Here is a 19,587-nt window from a genome sequence, read left to right as displayed (position 1 = left end):
GCATGTTTGCTCAGAAGAAGAGCCACAGAGAGGTCTAGAAACTCAGCTGGTGTTTGACACAAATCTTGAAGCTTGGACCGAACCCCCAGCCCCAGTCCAGGGCCTGATGTGAATTACACAGACTTGATCCCTTTGCCTTTGATATGGAAGCTGGCCCTTCGCACTGGGCTCTTGGTGCTAAAGAAAACAGTCCTTGCGGAATCATATTTGCCTGCTGCCCTGGCTGCTCGCAAAGCGCCGCTGCATTCAGGGTCGGTGTCGGTGGGGGTGAATGGCAGGGGTCCTTTCTTCTTTGGGTTTGATACATCCTTCCTTCCTCTGCTCCTTGCAATCAACTGCTAGGAGAAGGAGGGGAGCAGGCAGGAGGGAGAACGGGAGGCTTCCGGAAGCCTCTCTCCTTCCACACTGTCGCAGTTTGCCCGATAATGACCCTGGAGACTTCCACCTGCCCCCAGCGAAGGACTTGGTTACCGGCCCAAGGCCTCCCAGGCATCGCCCCGTCCTCACTTCCTCCTCTTCCTGCCCCCAGGCCCCGGCCTCCTGCAGCTCCACATCTCAGGAAGCCGAGCTTGGGGCTCTCTAGCTGTGAGGTCTCCAACCTTCACTCTGTGGATCACCCTCATCCACAAAGGCACAGACTCGAGCAGTCGCATTCCTGGATTCATTTTGCATCTGGAAGCGAGCGGGTGGCTTTAAAGATAGCAGGTCACTTATTCTTTCTGTTGATAAATAATATCCCTGTGCACTGTGAGGAAAGGGCTTCTTCGTGCATATTTTAAAACTAATTGAGAATTGGTTTGTTTTTCGTGTATAGTCTGTCTTGCCCTGGGGTCAGACAGCCTAAACCCCACACGTGGGGCTTCTGTGGGGATTTTTTTTGGCTGTGCTGGGTCGCAGTTCTTTAGTTGCAGCACGTGGGATCTATTCCCTGACTACGGGCATGGAGAGTCTGACACTGGAACACCAGGGGAGTTCCTAGAGCTTTTTAACACCAACTTTTCTAATAATGGCGTTTTTTGTTTAAACTTTCCAGTTTTGCCTGCACTGGGTGCCACAGCTTGTTTCCTCTTTGCAGACGAAAAGCAAAGGGTGGCGATCGTCCCGGAGTCTCAGGTGACCTGCACCCCTCTACCTGCAGCTTGTGGCTGGTGGGACACACCCTGGAGCAAAAGCCCTGGTATGCAGAGAAGGTTTGTTGCTTCCCTTTCACTTTTTTATTGGAAGACTTGTTCTGGCGGGGAGGCAGGTACACGCCTGCAGGGGTTGGGGACTTTGACTAGAGCACAAGCTTCCAATGCGTATGATTTTCTGGAATCAGCCCCCACTTTGCAAGTTAATTTCAGAGTCACACCTCTAATCCTGGCCTGTCATCTCACCGGTATGTGTCCTAAGGGATCTGGGGCAAGAGCATATAGATGGTCCAACATAACCACTGCTTCTGTTGGAGAAAAACAACTACAAAGGCATGACCCACATAGAGCGGGTATCGCTGCAGTCTGCTCACTGGAGGGACTGATGCAGAGGCTGAAACTCCAGTACTTTGACCACTTGATGTGAAGAGCCGACTCACTGGAAAAGACCCTGATGCTGGGAAAGATTGAAGGCAGCAGGAGAAGGGGACGACAGAGGACCCAATGGTTGGATGGCATCACTGACTCAGTGGACTTGAGTTTGAGCAAACTCCAGGAGATGGTGAAGGACAGGGGAGCCTGGCGTGCTGCAGTCCACGGGGTCGCAGAGAGTCAGACACGACTGGGTGACTGAACAGCAGCATAGTTGCAGTCACTATATCAGCATGGGTCCCTGAGCCAGACCTCACGGGGTCCAGGTCATGAGTACGTTACAGTTGGGATTAAAGTGAAAAGAGGAAAATCACCCTTGCTTCCCCAACAGAAATTTATTGATTGATAATGTTACTTATTTACTTATTCATTTATTTTTGGCTGCGCTTGGTCTTCGTTGCTCTTCAGGACCTTTCTCTCGTTTCAGAGAGCCGGGGCTGCTCTCTCGTTGCAGTGCACGGGCCTCTCACTGCAGCGGCTTCTCTTAGTGCTGGGCATGGGCTCTAAAGCGTGGGCTCAGTAGCTGTGGCGCTCAGTTGCTCTGAGACATGTGGGATCTCCCCAGACTAGGGATCAAACCTGTGTCTCCTGCATTGGCAGGTGGATTCTTTACCACTGAGCCCCCAGGGAAGCCCTCTGAAACGTTTATTTTTAACATGGCAGATAGTTGATAATAATAGGAGCTACTAAGGCATGTGGAAGAAGCAAGAAAGGTCATTAGGGTTAACCATGTTTGAAAGGTTTGAAGACTCGAAATGCATCTCCAGGGCCAGGCTCTTTGTTGCCACCCGCTCCCCTCTCTGGCGTGGGCCACACTCCTCCCGCCTCTTCTGCTGCGTCACGTTGCTACCCAAGGTCTCCAGTCACGCATGTCCCGCTGTGTCCACTGCTTCCTCTGGACCCTGCTGCCACCTGCCTTTGCGTGGTCCACCCAGCCCTCCAGTTCCACCTGACAGGCCATAGTCCTGGAACCTTCTGAGTTTGGTCTCTTTTTGAAGCCCATAAGCAGCTTCCTCAGTGGCACTGGTGGTAAAGAACCCACCTGCCAATGCAGGAGACATAAGAGATGCTAGTTCGATCCCTTGGTCCGCAGGATTCCCCGGAGGAGGGCATGGCAACCCGCTCCAAGTATTCTTGCCTGGAGAATCCCCATGGACTAGAAGAGCCTGGTGGGCTACAGTCCATGGGGTCACGAACAGTCAGACAAGACTGAAGCAGCTGAGCATGCACAGTGCCCGTAAAGCCCCGCGACTCTAGACCAGCAGTCCTCAGCCTTTTGGCCACCAGGGATCGGATTCACGGAAGACAGTTTTTCCATGGGCAGGGTAGGGTGGGGGATGGCTTGGAATGAGTCAAGTACATTGCATTTATTGTGCGCTCTGTGTCTACTGCTACACCCACTCCGCCTCAGATCCTCAGGCATTAGCTCCCGGAGTTTGGGCCCCGCTGTGCTGAGACTGCACCGTGGCACCCACTCTTTCAAGCCCACTTCTGCCTGAAGACAGAAATCAAGTCTAGGAATTCACAACAAATACACATTTCCGTCCAGTGGCAGAGGTGAGTGATTTCTACCAACAATGAACACATTAATTTTGCATTCAAAAATCTTAACTGTTATTTTAGTTTACTGTCAAAAGCCAATATCCGAATACACCAAAGTGCTTTTCTTGAGTTTTTTCTTTTTTCTCTTTTTTTTTCTTCTTCTTTTCTTTTTTATACTTCTTTTTATCTCGACTTTGCAAACTCTTTTCCCCATTCCACACCCCTGGATTCACTAGGGCGATTTGTCTTTGAATTTGCCACTTGGGTTTTTTTTTTATCAAAATGGATATGACAGACTCATTGTGTCTCTACAGGTCAAACCACAGGACAGTGTGGCCGAGAATTCACTTCTGTGGGTGAATGGAAGGCCCCATTTTTCATTTTCTTTGTGTTGGGGACTACTAACTTGATTAAATTTAGACCTTTTCCTGGCTAGGACCTAGTAACCCTCCAGCCATATTACAGTGAATTTTGAGAAACTTGGCCAAACATTGGGCTCTACCAGAATTTTACCTTTTTGGATTTCAGAATAAACAGGCCATCAGCAGAGCTGTGGATAACTTTTGATCACACAGGGAAGCACATTGTCATGGAATTTTTTTTCTTATGTTAATATAATGATTTAATAAAGACATTTGGCACAGAAATAAGACTCTCAGAGACCAAGCATTCTGAACAATGAGAGGATTAAGATCAGCCTATAGGGGATATTAGCCAAAGTGTCTTTTCTGGCTTTGGTAAAACTCTTCCATCTGTTTAGAGATAAATTCATTATCCTTAACTAAAAATCCTCCTGAAATAGATGTGGTAAAAAATAAAAAGTTCAGCCTCTGTTATAAGACTTTCCAAGCAAGCTTAAAATCGCTTAGAGACAAAAAGGCAGGAGGGAAAAGAAAGGGCAGAATCTGCGGATAACGAGGGCCCGCCTTGGTGTTTTATCTGCAAAACAGCGCAGGTCGCAAAGTCTGGATCCCATTTCATCGGAACTAAACATAAATGTAGCGCCTGGAATTCTCCCAAATGAATAAATTCTTCGCTGATAATTTTTAAGTGAAGAAAGATCAACAGGATAGGCGCATGGAGGGGAGCTGTGGGCTGCAGTGTGTGTGTGTGCGCATGTATATGCACGTGTGCGTGTGGGTACACGCACATGCCTGCAGATGGATTGGGGAAAGTAGAGTGTAAGTGAAAGTACTCAGATTCTCATCGGATGTGCCTGTCGGAGTGGGAATCCCCAAGACAAGAAAGGTGTGCATTTCTTTGCATTTAGCTGGACAGTTGGGAGACTGGTGGACACATTGTTTTTTCTTTTTCTTTTGGACACACCGTGCTGAATTTTGTCTTTCTTGGAAAATGCCAGTAGATTGATTTCCTCTAAAAAAGAGCTCATGCTAACTACTTGCTCTCATCTGTTCCTAGTCAGTTTTCCTGTCTTATCCTGAGGACAGCAGCCTGACAGACCCAGACCTCTCTTCCTTAAATCCGCTTCAGAGCTTCTTTCTCTCTTGCTATAGGCTGGTGTTCCTCCCTGGATGGTGGACAAAATGATGCCAGTTTAGGGCAGGTAAGAGAATACCCTGTGGATTGTTCCTCTCTTTAATCTTCTTCCATTTCGTAAGGTCTGCTTTTAAGATTAGTTTGTATTGTTGTAATAGTTGATTCGCAATGTTCTGCTACTTTCTAGGGCTTCCCTGGTGGCTCAGGTGGTAAAGAATCTGCCTGCGATGCAGGTGCAGCACAGTGAATCAGCTGCGCATGCACGTATATCCCCTCTCTCTTGGATTTCCTTTCCATTCAGGTCAACACAGGGCGCTGCGTGGCGCCCCATGTGCTGCGGGAGGTCCCTGTTGATTCTCCGTTTCACATATACTGGTGTGTATATGTCAGACCCAGTCTCCCAGCGTATCCCTCCCTCTCCCTTTCCCGTCGGTAATCATAAGCTTGTTTTCTATCTCTGACTCTCCATTTTGTAGACAAGTTGTTTGCACCACTTTTTGAGCGTCCGCATACAAGAGATCTCATACAGCATTTGCCTTTCTCCACCTGACTCACTTCATTCAGTACGACAATCTCTAGGCCCATCCCTGTTGCTGCAAGTGGCATGATTTCATTCTTTTTATGGCTGAGTGATTTTGTGATGTCTTGCTGAGCACAGTCTGAAACTTCTACAGTGATGGAAAGAACAAAAATCTATGAGAGACCCATGTTCACTCTCAGGATCAAGGTTACCAAAGGAGGAACTGAGTGATTTGTTTACATAAATCTGTCCACCAAGTCTTGAAAAGTCCTGCAAGGAACGCAATTCTTTTGGGGGCCTGAGGTTCTCCTTTAGCGTCTTTGTTTGAAAAATGAAGGAAAAAGAAACGGCCGTGGAATCTGCTCTTCCTTCAACCACTGGAAGAAAAGAGTAGAAGAAAAAAGTTACCAGAGACGACACATGTCCCTCCTCTTTCCTTCCCGTCTCCCGATCCACGGGCAAAATCTAATAAAGATGATTAAATTACATGTCTTTTCCTCCCATTGAAATCCACTGCATACTAGTCAAATATTAGAACTCAGGAAATAAGGTCCCTCATGAAACCTTAGACGGCAACACAGGGGTCTGAGCTGGAGGTCTGCCTGACTGGGCAGCTCTAATTAAGAAATCACCCTGCTGAGCAGAACTTAATCTAAATAAAATATAAAAAGGAATTCAGTGAAAACCATTACCTCCTCCCCGTACACCTCAGGAGAGCTTCCACTCCCCTCAGTCCTAACAACTTTCTCTCCCGGCACTGGGGAGCTCTGTGGTGCTCCGTGTGCTCGTGATACAATCAAGAATAAAAACCCAGCTCTTAAAGAGGAAGCTGGGTCTTGTGCCTGACTCTTGCTGTTTGGCCAGACCTCCTAGGGGCCACATGCAGATGTAGTTGATGTTATTTTGGTTTGGAGGCAGGATAGGGGATAGGGAAGCGGGTGAAAAAAGTCCGCCTGCAATGCAGGAGACACACAGGATATGCAGGTTCAACCCCTGGGTCAGAAATAGCCCCTGAAGGAGAAAAATGGCAACCCTCTCCAGTAGTCTTGCCTGGAGAAAAATCCCATGGGAGAGGAGCCTGGCAGGCTACACTCCAAAGTGTGTCACAGTGTAGGACACAACTGAGTGGCTAAGCACACACAAAAAAAAGGGGATGAGGTTTGATCAAGGATTGATGAGTTGGACATCTAACCCACTCCTCCAGCTTTAACAGTGAGCTGGAAATTCACAGACTCTCTGTAGGGCAGCTGGATTTTGCCGGCCGATCCATTATTTGCTTTTGATGGCGTGGTCACTTGAGAGCAACTTGGGTTTTTCCAGCATCCTTCCCTGTTCAGGTTAGTCCTTTAAGCTGTGCAGAGTCTGCCTCAAAGTACTGCATCCAAGTCCTAGGTCATTCTAATAGCAGGTGACAATGTTTAGCCTTGTTCCTGCCTACAGTCTGTAGAAACCTATGTTGTATTCTGGCTGTTGACTCCCATAAGCATTTTTTCTTCTCTTTTACACGACTATGGCTTCACATGGGCTGCCTGCCTGCCCACAGCAGTGATTCTTCAACTGTTAAAAACCTGTTGAAAGAGATGGACCCTCTTCCTAGCAGAGAGAAGCAGCACAGAGGCATATACACTTTCCCAGTGGATGGTCAGTCTGATTATTTAGGCAGTTCTCCTCCCTTCTCTTGTTTCATACAGTATTGGGTTGGCCAGAAAGTTTGAGTTTTCCTGTAAGATGTTACAGAAAACCCAAATGAACTTTCTGACCAACGCAAAAGACTATCCTCATAGTACTGAAGTGAGTGAGTGAGTGAAAATTGCTCAGTCGTGTCCAGCTCTTTGCGACCCCATGGACTGGAATTCTCCAGGCCAGAATATTGGAGTGGGTAGCCTTTCCCTTCCCCAGGGGATCTTCCCAGCCAAGTGGTGGAGGGCATGGCAACCCACTCCAGTATTCTTACCTGGAGAATCCCCATGGCCAGAGGATCCTGGCGGGGCACAGACCATGGGGCCACCAAGAGTCAGACACGACTAACTGGCTAAGCACAGCACAAGCTCCTTATCAAAATACTTATGGCTCAAGATGGGAAAACTGGACTTCTTTTTCAAAGGTTGAATGAATGGAGAAGAGGAAAGGAGCAGGGGAAAGAGAAAATAGTCTGAACACCCAAGCTAGGTAGAGAGAAGTGATTGAAAAGAAACGTCTGCTTTTCCTATCTCTCAGCATGGCTGCAGGACCTCTGTTTTCTCCACATCCCCTGCCAACCCACTGTCAGGTTCAGGAATAAAGAACAGAGGATGTAAGGGGAAGTCTGGATGTGATGCTTAGAAAACACATTCTTAAATCGCTGTAGATTCTCATTCTCTATCTTACCACTGGTTACCTTAGCACCTGCGTCAACTTTCCGTTACTTCTGTAGACATTCGATAACATCTTCCCCTACCCCAGTCACCAGCTGTGACTCGTCCCAGAATGGGGGTGGGACCAGCTTCAGCTGAATAGCTTTCATGCTGACATTTGAAAGAACAAATTTCCAGCTATTGAACAAATTTAAATTTTCTACAGTTACTATAGAACCATATCGATCTCAAGAAGTCTGTATCTCATTCTCTGTGAGACACAACCGTGATTCATAGGAATGTAAGCTGGTACAAACTTTCTGTGGGATCATGTCTCTAGTTTGTAGCATTCATTGTAATAAACAAGCCAGAGTGTTTTGTGGCAGTGACTGTTAACCACGAAAGTGATCTCATTTACTCTGGTTCTAGAAATATCTTAACATTTATTAATACTTAATAGTTAAATATGCCTCCAGCAGCATCAGAACTCGGTAAGTGGTGTTCAGATCTTAATAAAAGATGATGTGCTTGGTTGCCAAAAAAAAAAAAAAAAAAAAAAAAAAAGATGGATAGAACTATATTTGCCCTAAAAAAAGGAAAAATCTGAATTCAAAGGTGACGACAATTTGCTAGTTACATTAAGCTTAAACATTCTGATCTGGAAAATGGAGACAATAATAGTATGTGTCTCATAAGGCTATTCTGAAGGTGGGCTGGAGCCTGGTGGGCTGCAAAGAGTCGGACGTGGCTGAAGCAACTGAGCACACACACGTGCAGGCAAGTTGCTTGTGACATCCTGAAGTCCAATGTGAGTCGATCAGAGCCTCATTTAACAGCCTGTCTTCTGACCAGTCAAAGACACAAGTGGTCTTCCAGTCCACAGAGCCCGTCCAGGTAGGGCTGCACCAGGTCTGGGGTGCAGCCTCCGTGACTGTATTTGATTAGAGCAGTGAGAATACATCACTCTTATCTGAACAGAACTCAGTTACACATACGTGATAAATGACTGAAGAATCTTCTAGCGGACCGCTCAACTTCAAGTGTGATCCGGTTTTCCAGGAAGACTGAAACAAACCTGCGAGTGGGTGGACAAGTACTGGAGAGAAAAGTTCTCTTCCTGAGATTAGTGGTGTAAGGAAAGCTGCAGCCCAGGGGGTATTCTAGGCCGCTCCTGTCAAGCTGGCCCTTGGCCTGGCATCTGTAAATCTGGTGCAGTGACACCCAGCACGCGGCGTCCCCGTCACAGTCGAAAGTCATGACGTGCACAGTGTGATGGCTCCCAGGGCTGGCGCAGACAGCGTTGACGAACACGTGACCCGACCACACAGCAGCTTCAGACCTGCACTCAGACTTGACCTCCACTATTGGCTCTGTTGAAACAGCGCTAACCAAGAGGGCCAAACCTGCAGAAGGGCAAGAGGAACGTTCCTGCAAAGCCCGTCTGCAGCTCACAGAAGGTGATGAACTAAAACTCCACCATTTGCGCCTAAGTGATGGAGGGGAATGCTCCCTGTGGAGCTCTTAAATAACTGTGCTTTGCCCATGGCAGAATTCCCGGTCCTGAAGTTGCTTCCTTTCCTTATAATAACTGTCCACTAGGTAGCTTGTGGCCAGTGGGCTAAGAAACAGGCGGTTGGTGTCAGCCTCTCGAGATGCCAAGTGGAGAAGTTTCTCTCAGGTTTCTGGGTGGGTTTTTCAGCCAACACCCTTGAAAGGAAGCAGGGCCTGCATGCCACAGGCATTTGGGACACAAGGACCTACACAGTATTTTTGAAAAGTTCAGTATCGCTCGCCGATAAAGGGGCATTCAGTGCGGGCGAAGGCGCTCCGCGGAGAGGGTGGAGACTGGGCTGCCAGGCGGTCCTTGGACAGCGTTTGCAGCCAGTTTTCTTTTTCCACCATCTCTAGAGTTGAGTAGGTGCCAAGACAGCTGAAAGCTTTCGGGGACACCCATAGACACAGATAGGGTGCCCCCTGCTCCCCCAACCCCTGTCTTTTCCATGGAACTTAGCAGCAGCGACCAGGGGCGTCATCACAGAGCGTTAATTTTTTCCCTTGCCTGGTTTCCCACATTCTGTGACCACCGCGGAGCATGCCAGGGAAAATACTGCGAGCCTAGGTAAACGAAGGGGAACCCAACATTCACCAGTCTGGCCTTAAAATAGCCGGCGGAACGCCCCCATCCTGGAGAATACACAGGCGGTGACTGTTAACCAGTGGGCCCAGAGCACCCGCCCACCCCACCCCATCAGCTCGCCCCGATGCCCGTGAAAGCCTATCTCAGAGTACAGGACAAAGAAGGAGCCTTTGCTGCTGGGTTGCCTTTGCCCCCAGCCCACACTTTTGGTGAATATTAATGAACATGCAGTGACCTGACAGATGCAAAGCCGTGCATGCCACTGGGCAGGATGGGGACCTTGGGATGGGGTAGGGGGTTGGACAGAGCAGTCAGGCAGAGCCAAGGTGTTCCTGGAGGAGAGCGGAGGCTTGAGGAGCTGCAGAACGCTCCCCAGGGCTGGGCACCCCAGGCAGAAAGAAAAATGCCTCCATATTGACTATTGGATACGCCGGGCTGTAGCTCTAGAACTTGACTGTTGTGTCATAAGGCTGTGGATCCTGGATGAAGTTGGTAAGGTGGAGAGGAGCTCTAACAGGAAGAATGTAGATAAAGAGCACAAAGATGGGGAGAAGGGAATCTGGGGGTGAGGATAAGGAAGAGTGCAGAGTATACGCTGCGTCACATAATATTTTCTAAGTGCTTCACATATAAATTTTCCAGATTTAGCCAATAAAAAATGCAAGATATCCAGTTAAATTTGAATTTCAGATCAGTAACATACATTTTTTAGGATAATTTCCCCTGATATGTTTGCACAGAATTATATTTTTTAAAAATCATTTTTATTGGAACTAGAACATCCAGCTAAATTTGAGTTTTAGATAAACAAAGGATAGGTTTTGTTATAAATATGTCTCATGTAACCTTTGAGATATGATTATACTTAAAAAGACTGGTGTTTATCTGGAACTCAAATGTAACTGGTTGTCCTGTGTTCTGTCAACAACCCTACGGCCATCCAGGTGTTGCTGCTTCAACCAGAATAAAAACCCTTGAGGGCAGAGACAGTTTCTGCCAGGTTCTTTCTACAAAACCTAATGTTGCCCATTCCACATACTATTGTGCCAGGGTACGTGTGCATGGCTTATTATGAGCCATGCGATCTCAGGCAAGTAACTTAACCACTGTTTCCTCGATTTTCTTGCCTTCTAAACGGGAAAAACGATAGCTGCCTGCCTTAGAGAGTTGTTACAAGGAAACAGTACGGGTAAAGTAGTAACTGTATTCTAGGCTCACGGAAAGTACTCAATAAATGTTAGCTATTATCACTGGTATTATTACTGTGTGCTTGTGTGGGCTCAGTCGCTTCAGTCGTGTCTGACTCTTTGTGACCTTATGGACTGTAGCCCGCCAGGCTCCTCTGTCAGTGCGATTTTCTTCCAGGGAATCTTCCCCACCCAGGAACTGAACATGCATCTCCTGCATTGCAGGCAGATTCTTTACTGCTGACCAGGGAGGAAGCCCCAGGCTGAGCTCTAGACTCATTAAATTACTCGCAGACCAGGTTGCATTGAAATAATGGGATTTCTAAACAATTTTTTCCTGTTTTGCTATGATTTAAGGAGATTTGCAGAAATATCGAATGCTCCACCAACTTAAAAATATTTCCTCCACCAACTTGAAATTCCCTCCAGTGAATCATTTTGATTATACCTTCCTGCTGCTGCTGCTGCTGCTGCTAAGTCACTTCAGTCGTGTCCGACTCAGTGCGACCCCATAGACAGCAGCCCACCAGGCTCCCCACTAGAAGAGCATAAGTTGGTTCACTGTCTTTGGAAGGTAATTTGGCAACAGCATGAAAAATTACAAATCACTTTCTCTTTAAGTAGCGAATCAATTTTCAGGATTTTATCCTACAGGAATATTTGAACATGAACCAGGTTATTTATTCCAGCATTGTTGAGACCAAGATATTAAAGTGACCTAAATGCCCATCACAAGGGCATTGGTTAAATCTGTTATGCTGTTAATGTGTGTGGGTGTTCCGTCTTTATGTCTGACTCTTTGTGACCGCATGGATTGTAGCCTGCCAGGCTCCTCTGTCCATGTGATTTTCCAAGCAAGAACACTGGAGTTGCCAGAGTTTCCTACTCCGGGGGATCTTCCTGACCCAGGGGTCGTACTCGAGTCTCGTGGATATCCTGTACTGCAGGCGAATTCTTTACCCCTGAGCCACCTGATACGTTATTAATACATTGATAGAATAAATGCAAATTATTAATGAATGTGGACACTCTTTCAATACTGATATAGAACTCTCTAAAATATGTTTTTATAAAAGGACAAGGCACAAGAAAGCCTGTAAAATATCATGCCATAGTGTTAAAAACTAGAGGGACTTCAAGGAGGTACCCATGGAGTATGGGTTGAATTCAGTGCCATTCTTCCAAAGAGTCATAGTACAGAAGGGAGAGGAGCCACTTTACAGGGTCAAGACCTGGCAAGCACTGCAAATTCACACCGTCAGTGGTCGGTCTTGGGGACAGTATGTCCCTGTGTTACGATGATGAGGACAGACTTCATCTCTTTGGTCATCCTCCCGAAAACCCATAACCCGGACAAGCCATGACAAAAATATTAACCCAACTCAAACTGAGGGGCATTCTACAAAATATCTGACCTCTTCCAAGCTGTCAAGGTCATCAAAAGAAGGTAAGTCTGAGAAACGATCACAGACGAGAGGAAGCTGAGGAGATACAACAGTTAAAGACGAGGTGGTATCCTGGGTGCGATCCAGGAACAGAGAGGACAGTGGGGTGAAACCAGTAAAATCTGATAGGCTATGGGTTTTGGTTATTAACCATGTGCTGATGTTGCTTCCTTAGCAGTGACAAATGGACCCCAGGAATGTGAGGTTAACAAAAGAGAAAATGCGTGGTAGTGTATGGAGGGGCCCTGTGATAGCTTCGCAAAGCCCGTTTAAAGTTTCTAAAATAAAACACATAAAAATGTAAAGGGGGTAGAGAGCACATTGGACTGACCTAAAAGTTCATTTGGGTTTCTCCATCCGATGTAAAGGAAAAATCCAAACAAACTTTTTGGCCAGCGTAGTATAATGGCTTACATGCCCATGAAACATTTGTGGAAGAATAGGCCCCAAACTGATAGTTTCCATTACCTCTGTAACTAAGAAGGATCTGAGTTGTTGGAGGGGAAGATTTCACTGTATGCACTTTTTAAAAAAATCTTTTTATTCTATGTTGGAATATGGTTGATAACAATGTTGTAAGAGGTTCAGGTGTACAGCAAAGTGATTCAATTATACATGTACTATTCTTTTCCAAATCTTTTCCCATTTAGCTTGTTATATGATATTTATATACAGTTTAATATTTTAAATTAAAATTTGTAAATTTACTACCATTTAAAAATGCTACAATTGACATTTTACAAAAATAGAATTTTTAATCCAAGTTGTTTCTAAAAGATGCATTAGTTTTGAGTTGCCTTTTTTTTTTTTAGTAACCCATCAAATCAGATTACATAATGCACCAGATCAGCTCCCAAAGAAGTAATTAACTTGGATTAATTTTTCATATTAAGAAGTGGATGGTCCCAAAGTACAAAGCTTCAAGGACAATGGTACTGGGAATATGCAAAGGGAAAGAAAGCCTTTGATAATGGTCTGAATGCATGGTTCTGCCCAAGGAGACTCTGAGCACCCAGGTGACGTGATGAAGGTACATGGTGTCCAAGGAGGGACGGGAAACAGAGAAAGTGCCCAAAGAGGTGGCTGGATGCCCCAGAGACCGACTCTGCTGATGTGACACGCTCATGAGAGTTTCTCCACCTGCTGCCCAGCAGCCTCGACCTTGTATCATCCCAGTTCCACAACAAGCCTTTCTGTGCTTTGACCCTTCAGCCAGAGAAATGTACTAAACCATCAGACTTCTGCAGGGCACTCCGGACCACAGGAGAGCTGACTCTGGGGTCCTCCCTTCCTGCTCTGGCCCATCACCCCTCTGTTTCAGCCACTGCTTAGCGAAAAAATCAACTGGGAGGTGACAATGAAGTGAATTCAAACGTGACTCCAGGAAGAGAAACCGATCCCTTCAGGCAGAGTCTCAAGCTGGAGAGAAGGGACACAAGATTAACCGGTCACTGAGCGGCTGGGGGCCAGGAGCCAGGACACCCAGCAGGAGAGGCAGAGAGACGGCTAATAATTCACGGCAACACATTAAGCCAGCTCCTCGGGGGCTCCAGCTTGGCTGATTGCAAAGTCAAAACAGAACCGTCGGAAACTGGGAAGGCACTGTCACTTGTACTGTATTTTTCCACACGTATTTTTAATTTTTTTTTTTCAATTTGGAAATGCTCGTGGGGAGCCGGAAAAGGTAGGCTGGAGAACTCCCGGGGTCTGCAAGAGGAGAAACTGTGTCCTTGCCCAGTTCTCAGTCTGATTCAAATCAGCTGCTCCCCAAGGGCATCCTGCAACGAAGCCACCAGCTAGGTGGCTTCCTGCTGCCACCGTGGAAACATCCCCACTGCCTCTCGTTTACACTGCCCTTCAGCGCCAGCAGTGTGCAGCCCTGCCAGGTTACACTAGAAACGTCCTCTGCCCACCAGCCACACCAGCTTCCTCGGTCCTAAACCCAGCAGCTGCCGAACAGGGAGCAGACAGGGAGAGATGAAAAACACCCCCGAAAGTGAGTAACTGGGAAACCCAGGGCAGAGAGGCAGAGGAGTATTAAAATACTCTGCACTTGGGATTGACCCATGCACACTGTTGACACTGTGTATAAGACAGACAGCTAAGGAAGACATCCTGTACAGGGCAGGAAACTCAACCCAATCTTCTGTGGTGACCTGAGCAGGAAGATAGCCCAAAGTAGCCCGCCAGGCTCCTCTGTCCATGGGATTCTCTAGGCAAGAGTCCTGGAATGGATTGCCATTTCCTTCTCCAGGGGCTCATCCCAAGCCAGGGATGGAACTCAGGTCTCCTGCAATGCAGGCAGATTCTTCACCGTCTGAGCCACCGGGGCAGTCCATGTCATGCGTACTTGTATGGTTGTGAAGGACAGGGAAGCCTGGCGCTCTGCAGTCCATGGAGTCACAAACAGATACGACTTAGCAACTAGATCGTGACAACAACGAATGGTTGGTCCATGTTGCTGTACAGCAGAAAGTAGCCCAACATTGTGGAGCAGCTGCACTCCAGTGCAGATTAAAGCAAAGCTCCATGCTTCTCCCAGCTGATACATGGGGAGCCTGCTTTCATAATGCCCAGCCATCCTGTGGCAGTTCACAACAAAGCAAGCGGCAAGTGCCAGATGTTTGACGGGACGGGACCGCGTGCCGGGTTTCGGGGAGAAGACGGGACATTCCCGCACACTGTGAAAGATGTTCTGGGAGGTTTACCTGCCCTTGGGTCTCATAACCCTTGGCTTGTTGTTCTGAACTCTAGGCGTGAATCTTTACTTAGCACTTACTTTCTAAATTATTAGGAGTACTCTCATGACAATGGAACATTTAAATAACATTTGCTACATCAGAGGGCATGTCCTCGTTGAAGAATAGCCTTGTAGATTATTTTAACTCATAGAGCTGACAACTTGACTTTAAGGGTAAGCATGTTTGCCATCCCCCCTTACACACACACACACACACACACTCTCCTGTCTTCCAGCAAGCCTTGCACTTGCTTTTGAGGTCTCCCCAACGGGCATGGGATCGGCTAACCCCCCAAAACAGCTGCTGTTCAAAAGGCTCAGCTGCTGAACTCTTTCCCTTTGGTTTGGCCAAAGCCTGTTGCCTGGGTCTCAGGTTCCTTCGAGATGGCTCCGGTCGAATGCCCGGCGGGTCTTCCACCACAGACCTTCCGCACCCTGTCCCCTGACCTATCTCATGGAATAGTGCAGAAACACAGTTCCTCTATTGTTCTCTGAGTCGGGGATTGAGGAAAGGGGGAACGTGCATGCACACAAAACCTCCCTCGAAAAGATTAGCACAATTATTAGCCAAGAGCGATGGTTATAAGCCGTTCTGCTCTCAAATTCTCCCCAGCGCCAGGTCACCTCAGAGGCTCTTAAAGCCCCAAACACAAGACAGTGTGTTCTCCTGCATTTTGCCACGTCGTCCTAGAAGGCGACTGGGCCAGTGCTTAATGCCGCCCTCACCCACAAGGCTAATAAGCAGAGGAAGTAAACAGTGAATAAAGCATGTGTCTGAGCCCTGGGTCCCCACGCCCCCATAAGTCTGTAAGAGGCAGATGTCTGGGGCCAGGCGTCACTGGCAATTGATTTGCCCAATTTGGGCAAAATGCTTACTACAACACTGCTGTAGATTACAACTCAGCTCGTGGTTGGTGTTCAATATTGTGCTATCTCCCCCTGTAACTTTTTTTTGGCCGCTCGCTACAGCACGTGGGATCTTAGTTCCCTGACCAGGGGTCAAACCCACGGCCCCTGCAGTGGAAGTGTGAAGTCTTAGCCACTGGCCCACCGGGACCCCCACTCCCCCTCACACCTTATGTGAACAGCAGCCATTGGCCATTGTGCTATCACTCTGCTGGCCCATCCAGTCTCCTTTCAAGAGTTAGGGATATGTTTCAGGAGGGAAATTTAATCGTTCCCAAACTTGGTACCCACATCCTTATACTGCAGACATATTTCAGACCTGTAATCACAGAGGAAACGAAGTCTTTAATTTTATCCCCCTCAATATATATTGATTACATAGATGGTTATGAGAAGAAAGAAGAAAGAAGAAAGAAGAAAGGCTGGAGGATAGAAAGGGTTGTGATACGTATGTGGCGGTGGCTTAATTGCTCAGTCATGTCCAACTAACGCGACCCCATGGACTGTAGCTGGAGAAGGCAATGGCAACCCACTCCAGTGTTCTTGCCTGGAGAATCCCAGGGACAGAGGAGCCTGGTGGGCTGCTGTCTGTGGGGTTGCACAGAGTCGGACACGACTGAAGCGCCTTAGCAGCAGCAGCATGGACTGTAGCCCATCAGGCTCCTCTGTCCATGGGATTTTCCAGACAGGAATACTGGAGTGGGGTGCCATACCCTGCTCCAGGGGATCTTCCAGACCCAGTGATCGAACCTGAATCTCCTGCATTGCGGGTGGTCTTCTGCATTGCAGGTGGTCTCCTGCATTACCTAATACCAACTGACTGATTAACTACATTTAAGTTACTGATAAATTAAATGAGACATTGAAAGAATTTGCCAGTTGAGTCCAGACTGCTAATCCAATAACTCTGTGAATATTCTACCCAAAAGAGTACCTCCGTGTGTAAATAAATATAGAGGTGACCATTACCTACAGTTCAGGAAACAATTCAATCAATCCTGTGTTCTTCAAATGTTACTGATTCCCTACCATATTAGGCACGTTTCTCTTAGAGCAGCCATGTTAAAAATCCTATTGTTTCCAGAGGAATCAGTACTGTCTGGAAAACACAGGCCTGGGAAAGAAACTCTCAATGTGGAGCAAAAAAAGAGGACATTTTCTATGTGATGGCAAATTGAGAAAGCCTTCAAGCATCTATGGTTCATTGCTGGGAAAATCTACAGGTGTTAAACTTTGCACATGTCTATGAATTACATTTACAAAGTATTAGCTATAACCCCGTTCCTACGAATCCCCGTCTTTACAGGCTTCCGCCACATTTCTCATGCAGCAGGCTATCAGACAAGCGTCTGCTGAAGGAAATAGTCTGGATGTAAATGACCAAGTCACAATAATTATTTTATATTGCATGTTATCTATATACACACATCCGGACAGAACAAGCAGTATACCACTGTTCGCATGTAACTTTGATAGTGTGTGCTAACAGACACACACACACACACACACACACACACACACACACACACGCAGTCTTTCCCATATGGGAAGTCTAATGTTTTAGTTAAACTCCAGAAAGCCCTTTTTTGTAAAATTGGAACGCAACTGAAATTCTATCTGAATTGGCTTCGCAAAATGGAGGTTAAAAATAATTAATAATAATAAACAGGTCATTTGGAAAGTACCTAAAATCCTGAGGCTAAAGGCATAAACATAAAAGAGCCTAATCGTATAGAATGTATACACATCACTCTTGAGAATCATTCACTAACGACAAGACAGATGGGAAGATACAGCTGCTAACACAATTTTCTCCTTAGGTTGCCTAGAACCAAGCACCTCACGTTATTACACTGACCATAAGCAGGATGGGCATTTTCGAGGCTTCCTAAAGGAAGTATCTGAGGCATGTCCATCACATTCAGTGGGGCCTGTCCACCCACAAACACAGGCACAAATTCATCCAAACCTGATAGTCTGCTCTGCAGAACTGCATAATTACTAGATCAAGTTCCCAGGAATGGTGATGATGACCCACAAGAAGGAGGACAAAGAGCAGAGCAAAGAACAGCTCGGCTCCGAGGAGGCACAGAGCTGTTTGTCCACCGAGAGGTCCAGTCTGTAGGGGCCCAGGTCACCAGCATCTGCGTGTGAATGGACTTTCCAGAAAGGATGCTCCCCAAGTACCACTCATCGGCAGAAACCAGATTCACAGCAGGTGCCTGCTGCCCATGCCTGCCTGAGCTACGTCTCTTTGAAACCAGACAGGGCCAAGGGCTCCCTTGTCCACTTCTGGTGAATCTTGCAAATTCAAAGCAAGGGAGGGTTACCGATGAGGTGATGGTAGGAGGCAGAGGCCCAGCAGGGACCCAAGGCAAGAAAGCTTCCTTGCCAAGAGGAGAACCCTGTTACATGCACACAGCCATTGCTCATTATCTCCCCAAATCCAACGAGCCCACCCCGCTCATCCATACACATCAAGGCCATTCCTTCGCAGGGTTTGGCCTGCCTCTCCCATAGCAGCCAGCCAGACAGGGCGCTGCTGTGAGGCTGCGGTCACCACCAGTACCTAGACTGCGGCCAAAGGAATAGAAAAAGAATCACCACCTAATGGTCTGTCTGAGTAGGGGGAAAACAAGTCCCGTGCGACTGACACACAGCTCTTCAACCCAGGCAGCTACTCACCTAGATCTGGCAAGAGGATTGACCAGAAACATTAGGTTCAACATCCAGACTCAAAAGGAGCAAAATCCAAGGGGATCTAACTCGGCCATGCTCTGCCCTGTCCCTCGGTCTAGCCGACCCAGGACACGACCCCGATGAAAGCAGCCCTGTCATGGAGAGGGAGCCGGGGGTCCCGCCCAGGCCTGTTTCTCCTCCTCAGGTCCGAGCCGCAAGCCCCAGCGTCGGTGTGCCGAACACCCGCTCCTGATATTGAATGAGCCCACAGAATACCTCGATCTGATCTTTTATAGTGCTTTGTTTATTACCTGTGTGCCCTTATTTCATAAGGGAACTGAGAAAGAGAGAGAGAGAGCTCGCAGCAATGATGAAGATGACTATTCGCGGCGATCCAAAGACAGCGTTTCTTAAGCTTCATTCATACAGCAAATGTGCCCAAACAAGCTAGCAATTGTTCTCTCAAATGTCACCTTTCCGTAAGGGCCACTGTGCCGATAAACCTCGGCTCTCTCGGGGTGTGTGTGTTTTTTTTTTTTTTTGCTCCCCTGATGTGCCCCCCTCCCCCAAATAGCTGTGTTATCCTCCAATATCTCCGCAGAAATTGAACCAACAAGAAAAGCTTTTCTTCTTCTTCCAGCCAACAACCCCCCGCCCCCGCCCCATCCGTGTTTCTTTCTTCTGCATATGCAGCTTGAACAATTTGGCCCTGTTCCGGGTGCATTCCTGTGGCCCAGTCTCTTCCAGTCCCCCGTGGGGGACCCGGGACGGTGGACCCAGAGAACAGAGGCTCACATTCAGCCCTGGCACGGGGTTGCTGGGGGGGTGGCGGGGGGAGGCAGAAAAACGAACCGAATATACCTAGGACGGTTGCGCCACCAACTTAATACCTGGGCCGAGAGACAAAGGCTCTTCAGAAAAAGTCCCAGGCGGCAGGGTGACCCCCCTCCCCCTCCCTCCAGGACTTCAAAAGATAACAGGGGCTGAAAATAAAGCCCTGGCGTAATGAAAGTTTTCCAAGCCATTTCAGGAGTTATTA

At 47.5% G+C, this 19,587-nt stretch overlaps 2 long non-coding RNA genes across 2 annotated transcripts in view; both read right to left on the bottom strand.

Annotated features, from left to right (window-relative positions):
- LOC121820667 (uncharacterized) overlaps positions 1–19,587 on the bottom strand; it is a 130,474-nt gene that overhangs the window by 36,440 nt on the left and 74,447 nt on the right. The window lies entirely within an intron of this gene.
- LOC114116813 (uncharacterized) lies at positions 3,700–18,815 on the bottom strand. Its single transcript, XR_003590601.3, has 2 exons — positions 18,555–18,815; positions 3,700–5,498 (listed from the first exon to the last, which is right to left on the bottom strand). It is a non-coding gene; the product is annotated as an uncharacterized LOC114116813 (long non-coding RNA).

This window comes from Ovis aries, chromosome 11 (assembly GCF_016772045.2).
Source record: "Ovis aries strain OAR_USU_Benz2616 breed Rambouillet chromosome 11, ARS-UI_Ramb_v3.0, whole genome shotgun sequence".
NCBI lineage: Eukaryota > Metazoa > Chordata > Mammalia > Artiodactyla > Bovidae > Ovis > Ovis aries.
Note: the sequence above shows the minus strand (reverse complement) of the source record. Positions and strands in the feature narration are given on the sequence as shown.